Below are 7338 nucleotides of genomic sequence, written 5' to 3'. Positions count from 1 at the left end.
TACATATGAATTTTGGTCTCAACAAGTTAACTATTCATCATCAATGAATATGACCAAAATTTTACATTAATCTTAATTCATGTTATTCCCATAGCATGACCGATTATGGAGATTTTGAATAATCAACAATTATTCATGGATTAAACATGCTAATATAGAACACAGTGATATAAATGAAAACAACCATATCAATTATGTCAATTCATTAATATAAAACTGCTTAATGTTCCAAAAATATCCAAATATTAAATTACAAATGAAAAAGATCAGCAGCATAACGAAGTCCAATACTACTAGCATGATCATCATGCTTGTTGTGCATCATGGGCTTCGTGAACGGGTCAGCCACATTATCATTTGTATGAACCTTTAAGAATACTAATATCATTCCTCTTAATGACTTAATGAATGTAGTCAAACTTTTGAAGAATATGCCAGATACTTTTATGTACATGTGATTCTTTCAAAAGTATATTAACACTCGAACTATCACAGTGCATATTATAGAAGATTAAATGTTGTGTACTACTCTAAGTATAACAACAAACTTCCTTATCCAGACAGCTTTCTGAGCAGCTTCTCAGTCAACAATGTATTCTGCTTTTGTTGTAGATTGTTCAATAGTGCTCTGCCTAGAGCTCTTTCAATCAAATGTCTTGCCCATCATGACAAAGAAACAACATGACTGGATCGAGAATCATTTTGATCACTTTGGAAACTAGAATCAGTATAAAACTTAATACTTAACTCTTCTTCCAAACTACCTTAAATCAAGAACATATCATTAGTACTCTGCAAATACTAAAGAATATTTTTAACAACAATCCAATATACTTCACCTAGATTATGTTGACAATGACTCGTCAAACTCAAAACTAATTAAACATCGAGTATAGTGCATAGCATGGCATACATAATGGATCATATAGCCGAAGCATATGTGATACATTTCATTTGTCTCATCTCATCTGCTGTGATAGGACTTTTGAGACTTTCTCACGGTTATGCCTTTTTGCATTGGCAAAGCTCCATGCTTGGAGTTTTGCGTGCTAAATCTCTGCAAGATAATGTATGTATTTTGATTCAAACTAATAAGCCAATTGGATTTATTGTATAGATCCTCATTCCAATAATATAAGTAGCTTCATCAAGATCCTTTATGGAAATACATTCTCCAAGCCAAGATTTGACATCTAGCAAGTTGGAATGTTATTTCTAATAAGTAATATGTCATCAACATATAAGATCAAGAAGACTACTCTGCTCCCACTAGCTCTAATGTAAACTCAGGGCTTATCTTTGTTTTGAGAAAAATTAAACACTTTGATTTTCTCATTAAACTTAAGATTCTAGCTCCTGGATGCTTGCTTTTATCCATAAATAGATTTTAGAAGCTTGCATTCTTTATTAGGATGCTTAGGATTCATAAACCCTTCCGGCTGAACCATATATACGTCCTCGCTTAGGTCGCCATTTAGGAAAGCGGTTTTGACATCCATTAGCCATATTTTATTGTCATGAAAAGTAACCATGGCAATAAGTATCCTAATTGTTTTAAGGCTCGCGACTGGTGAAAAACTTTCATCATAACCTTTTGTAACCAATCGAGCTTTAAAAGTATTTACATTACCGTCCATATCAGTCTTCCTTTGAAGACCCATTTTTACCTCATTGTCTTACAATTGGGTAGAAGATCAATCAAGTCTCATACTTGATTATCCTTCATGGACTGCATATATGTATTCATAGAATCTAGTCATTTTCAGATTTAGGATCTGATATGGCCTCATGTAGCTAGAGGGTTCATCATAATCCCTTAGTTGAGGTTTATCTGAATTAAGCAGATAATTAAACCTCATAAGCCGATGAGTTCTACTAGATCTATAAAGTGCAGGTGTAACACGTTCTGGCTCACCAACAGTGCACTCAGTTTCAACGTGTGAATTGCTAGTGCTTACTGAAGGTATGTTACTTTAAAGTACTTGAATTTCTTCAAGATCTACTTTACTCCCACTGACTTCTTGTAAGAGAAGATCTCTTTTTAAGAATTCAGCAGACTGAGCAGAAAACACGTTGTCTTCAGCTTGGTAGTATAAGTAGTAACCTATTGTTTCCTTTATGTATCGTACAAAGTAACATTAGATAGTTCTGGGTTCTAATTTGTTTTGAAGTGTCATGCTTCACGTACGCTTTACAACTCCAGACTTTCAGATAAGACAACTTGGGATTCTTCCCATGCCATAACTCATATGGTGTCTTTTCTACCTTCATAGTTGGAATCACAGTGAGTATGCCTGCAGCAAACTCTCATGCATATCCCTAAAAGACGGTAGTATAGAAATCAGACTCATCATAAATCAAACTATATCAAGTAAAGTTCGATTCCTCTTACTCAGACACACCGTCGTGTTGTGGTGTGTAAGGTAGAGTGAACTATGAGACAATCTCACAATTCTTTAGGTGGTCCAAAAAAACTCTTTACTCATAAACTTACTTACTCCATCGGAGCGAAGTGCTTTAATGGTCTTTCCAAGCTGATTATCTACTTCATTTTGGAATACTTTTGAATGTTAAAATAGCTTTATGTTTATGTTTCAACAAGTGAACATAATCATAGCTACTGTACTCATCAGTAAATGTAATGAAGTAAAATTAACTAAATCTATACATTGTTCTTAAAGGGCTACATACAACAGTATGTATTAGTCCTAAAAGATCTTTAGCTCTTTTACCTAAATCGAAGAAAGAAGCATTTGTCATCTTTTCACATAAACATGACTCGCATACATCAAATGACTCAGAGTCAATTGATTCCAAAAGTCCATTAGATTGGAGTTTTAAAATGCATTGTTTGTTTATATGACCAATATGACAATGTCATAGATAGGTCTTATTCAAGTCTTGCTTGAAGACTTTGGCGATGTATGTATACACAGAATTCTCATTTGAAATTACATTATGCATATCAATTTCAAAAATACCATCACGTGGATAGGTATTAAGATAAATATATTATCCTTAGAAACTGAAATACCTAAGTGTGTAAATGCAAGTTCAAAACTAGCATCTTTCAAACTATGTCGCTCGCAGTATTGAGAGCATAATGCTATTGTTCCAACAAAACAATAAGACCACTTAGAGAAGTAAGTTCAGAGGTACCAATAGCTTTAACAAAATCTTGATCCCCCTTGCCTACTTGCAAATTCAGTGTGTCTTTCTTCAGTCTATTACTTCTTCTCATTCCCTTCATATTGTTACAGGTATGAAGGCCACAACCAGTTAACAAAGATCTAGGAATCAATAGAAGAAGTATATAACTATATATGAAATATACCTGATTTGCTAGTCTCACCAGCGTTGCCTATTCTCAGCTCAGATTGGAAGATAGGACAACTTTCTTCTTCAATTGCCAACCTTTCCACAATGGAAACATTCGACGTCTTTTGTTGGGCTTTCCTTCTTGGAAGGTGGAATATTTTTCCTAGCAAATGATTTGTCATTTTCCTTCCACAAAGTATTCGACTTATTCTTTTTCATCCTTCAATCCTGTTTCTTCCCGATCATCGAACAACATTCGATAATCATTTTGCTGAGCAGCAGCAACTGCCACAACAGGAAGAAAGGATATGGGTTCTAAAATTTATTCAACTTCCAATTATGCTTGAGAAGAATTCTCAGGTTGCAGTGCTGGTCTAGGAAGTTTGAACATTGAGTTTATCCTTCTCCAACAAAGAAGGAAGTGTGTTTTGGTTTACGTTTTGATAATTTGACATCTACAACAGATATAAGATTCAATTTAGTATTTTCGATATTGAGCTTTAATAAGTTAACTACCCAAGTTTTTATAATATTTTTAAAAAATAATTAATTTACGAAAGCCTAAGATCCATATAGAGGTTCCATAGCCACATCTGTAGATCAGCTAGCAGTTATGGAGTCTATTGGTAGGTAGCGGGTACCAATTGCATTACAAGTACAACTCTTAGATCTTTATGGGACCTAGAGATATATGTAGTCCAACAAACCACTATTATCTAATGGCATGTTTGTCCCATCCTTGCCTCGAACTCAGGTCTCACCGTGAATACGATTAAGTCGTCCAATTTGGAAACAGTGAAAATTCACGCTAGTCTCACTAGATCGAAAAATCCACCTCGTGGCTATAATTCAGCCTAGTCTCACTAGATCAGAAAAATAACGAGGAGTGTTTGCAAGCTCATTGGATGGCATGACTTAAATTTGACGGGTATTTTAGAAAACGTTCGTGTCAACGAATAATGCATGAACACAAGATTCGCTACACTATTAGTTAAAAAAACATTTTAACCAATTATATATATGTCAATCATGTTTATGCGTCTAGTTTGTTATTTTATTTTATATATAAAAATAACAAATACACATTGTGTATCGTTTTAAAATAATTTTAAAAGATGTCGCCCATATATATTATTTGAGTTTCAAAAGACATTTAACTTTAAACTCGTTAGAGTTTAACTTTTTAAAATCATCAATTTTAATCTTGAAACTCGTTACCGGTTTTATTTGATGTTTTCATCAAAAACATTTAGCATATATTATAATCAATAATTAAATATAAATGCATAAAATAAAACACAACCATGCATCACACACACATAGCCTAGCCCAAAAATTCTATGCTTGATCCCATGAGCCGACATGGGATTAAGAGGTCAAACTAAGGGTAATATCGTAGATCCCACTTAATTCAAGAATCAAGTAAAAATTTGACAAACGCCATCGTTGTCAACTTGACCTGTTCGCCATCTTCTTAGTCAAACTCCATGTTGCATCTTTATCTTTAATCTTCATCTTATTACATTTATTTAAAATTGAAAAATAAAACTAATCTAATACTTTTACAATTTAGAATAAACTTAAATACAATACTATGAAAATGAAAAATAAACATAATACAACTTTGGCTTCAAAATGGCCTTTCTTATAAAAATAAATAAATAATCAATATGACTTAATATTGCCGTAATCAACAATCACAACAATCATACATAGGTCGGGGCATTATGGGCTATGTATGCAATCATAATTTTAATAACTACATTATTAAAACTTAAATATGGCTTGTCCATGGTTACAATGCATGTGTATAACCATGGAATAAAATAATCAACAATTATAATAAATATTCAAGCCATAACAATTAAATCTACAATTTAAAATAGTAATATATTTTTCAATCATATTTGTGCGTCATGAGGTTAAGTCTAGATCAACCGAGTTGACTTTAAAAATCAAAAAGGTTTCGACTTTCACCAATATACCACAAAGCTAAATCTAAAGAATAGTCACACGACAATTAAGTTGGTGTAAAAGCGGCTCGGATACCACTGTTGGAAAATCGTGTGTACTTTTACCAATTTCAGATTAACGCAGCGGATAGTTAAAATAATAATCTTTTATTATTTCATAAAAACATTCACAAGATTATATATTCATATATTTAATGAAACATGCACACGATTAATTTATTCCAATGATCCAATTACACCACTAATAATTGTCATGAATATAAAACAAAAGAGGAGTTAACGATATACCTTTCTTGGAGAAATTGATGAGACGGAGAGAAATCTACGATAAAAAATATGACCGTCTCTTAGGATAGTCCACACTACACTTCAAACGACCGTCAATGGATGTTAGTCCAAACCCAAGTAACAAATTAATCAACCCTTGATTAATTGCGTGAAACAATTAAAAAGTAATACTCCTCATACGATTTCACTTTGCATTTTATTTTACTTTTTGTTATGCTCTCAAAGCTAGTTTTGAGATGGATATAAGATGTACGTACTTATGAAACTCTCTCCAACTCTTTGTTCTATGTGTGTGTTTTTATCATTGTGATCATCAAATTAATATATAGAAAAAAGTTTGTAATAATAGAGTTGAGTTGTAGTGGTTGAGTTTCACATGTCACGGGAGTTCAAAATAAAATATCTTTTCATTAGTCAATAAAATCATATTTCCTTTGATTTGGTTTTAAAAAATCGTATTTCTCAAATACTTTAGGGGTATGTTATGTAACTTATAATTAATAATTTCTATCATGTTTCATGTGAATAGTAAATTAATTAATTTCGTTTCATTTACTATTCATATGAATAGTAAATGAATTAATTTCGATTTACTATTTTGTTACTTGAGTAATATATATACATCATATATATATTTTATTTGATGTCTCGGTGTATATGTGTGTGACCCCGAAGGCTCAAATGAAGTTGGTCATATAGTTATATGTTGTACCTTGCACATTAATCCTACAGGGTTTAGGTGTTTAAAATGGATTGATGTGATATTTTTTTTGTTTAAGCGGATAAATATGTGATTATAAGTTTAACGGGAGGATACATGTTAAAAATACTTTTTCGATAACCATCATGTTAGAAGCAAGGGCGGACCTACTTGTTGGTCAGTGGTAGCACAGGCTACCACTGAAATACGCGATATAGTGGAAATTTTTTTGGACTTTTAACTAGTGATATTACTGGATAGAGTAAATACTTTTGTGTGATCCAACTGAATAGTGTATATTTTTTTGAATTTTTAACTAGTGACACCACTAACTAAGAATTCTAGATCCGCCACTGGTTAGAAGTGATCAATAACTGAGTAACGATAACCAGTGGTGTTTAGTAAAATCAATGCATAATGTTAGAAATTTAATCTAATAAGTTGAAAAGGAAACATAACGGCTTAAGTTGACGTGGTAAATTGATCATAGCTACCACCACAACCGAACGCATAAAAGTAGTGGAGTAGTAAATACCTAAAACTAAATAATTAATTTTACCTTTTAAAAAAAATACGTAATAGCTAGGTTGTGGGTTGTTAACTTAAACGTTCAATGCATACAATAATAAATACGGAGTATATCCTTAAACATTTTACCATACAAATTAATCAATTGTTTTCCCTGTTCGTTTGATTCAACCGGTTGTTGCAGTAAATTGTGGACCTTCGAATGCAGGTGAGATGATACAGCGCACATTCATGTTCGAGATAAAGTTGGAGTAAGTACGATGTAATTAAGACATGAAGTGGATCGATATATAAAAGAACGTACGTGTTTGCTTAATTGTTACTATATCAAACGAAATCATTGTAACTAGTTGAATTACATTTGTATTGCTATATTTAAGCTAGCTAGAGACACAATTTATTGGATTGGTTATTGGATGTCGACCAGAAAAGTTCATGAAATACATGTTTTATGCTTATATTTAGGTTATAGAAGCTATATGCTACTTTTGTTTTACAAGTAAAATGAAAGTGAAAAGTAAATCAAAGAAT

Source organism: Rutidosis leptorrhynchoides, chromosome 1, assembly GCF_046630445.1.
Source record: "Rutidosis leptorrhynchoides isolate AG116_Rl617_1_P2 chromosome 1, CSIRO_AGI_Rlap_v1, whole genome shotgun sequence".
Taxonomy (NCBI): domain Eukaryota; kingdom Viridiplantae; phylum Streptophyta; class Magnoliopsida; order Asterales; family Asteraceae; genus Rutidosis; species Rutidosis leptorrhynchoides.
Note: the sequence above shows the minus strand (reverse complement) of the source record.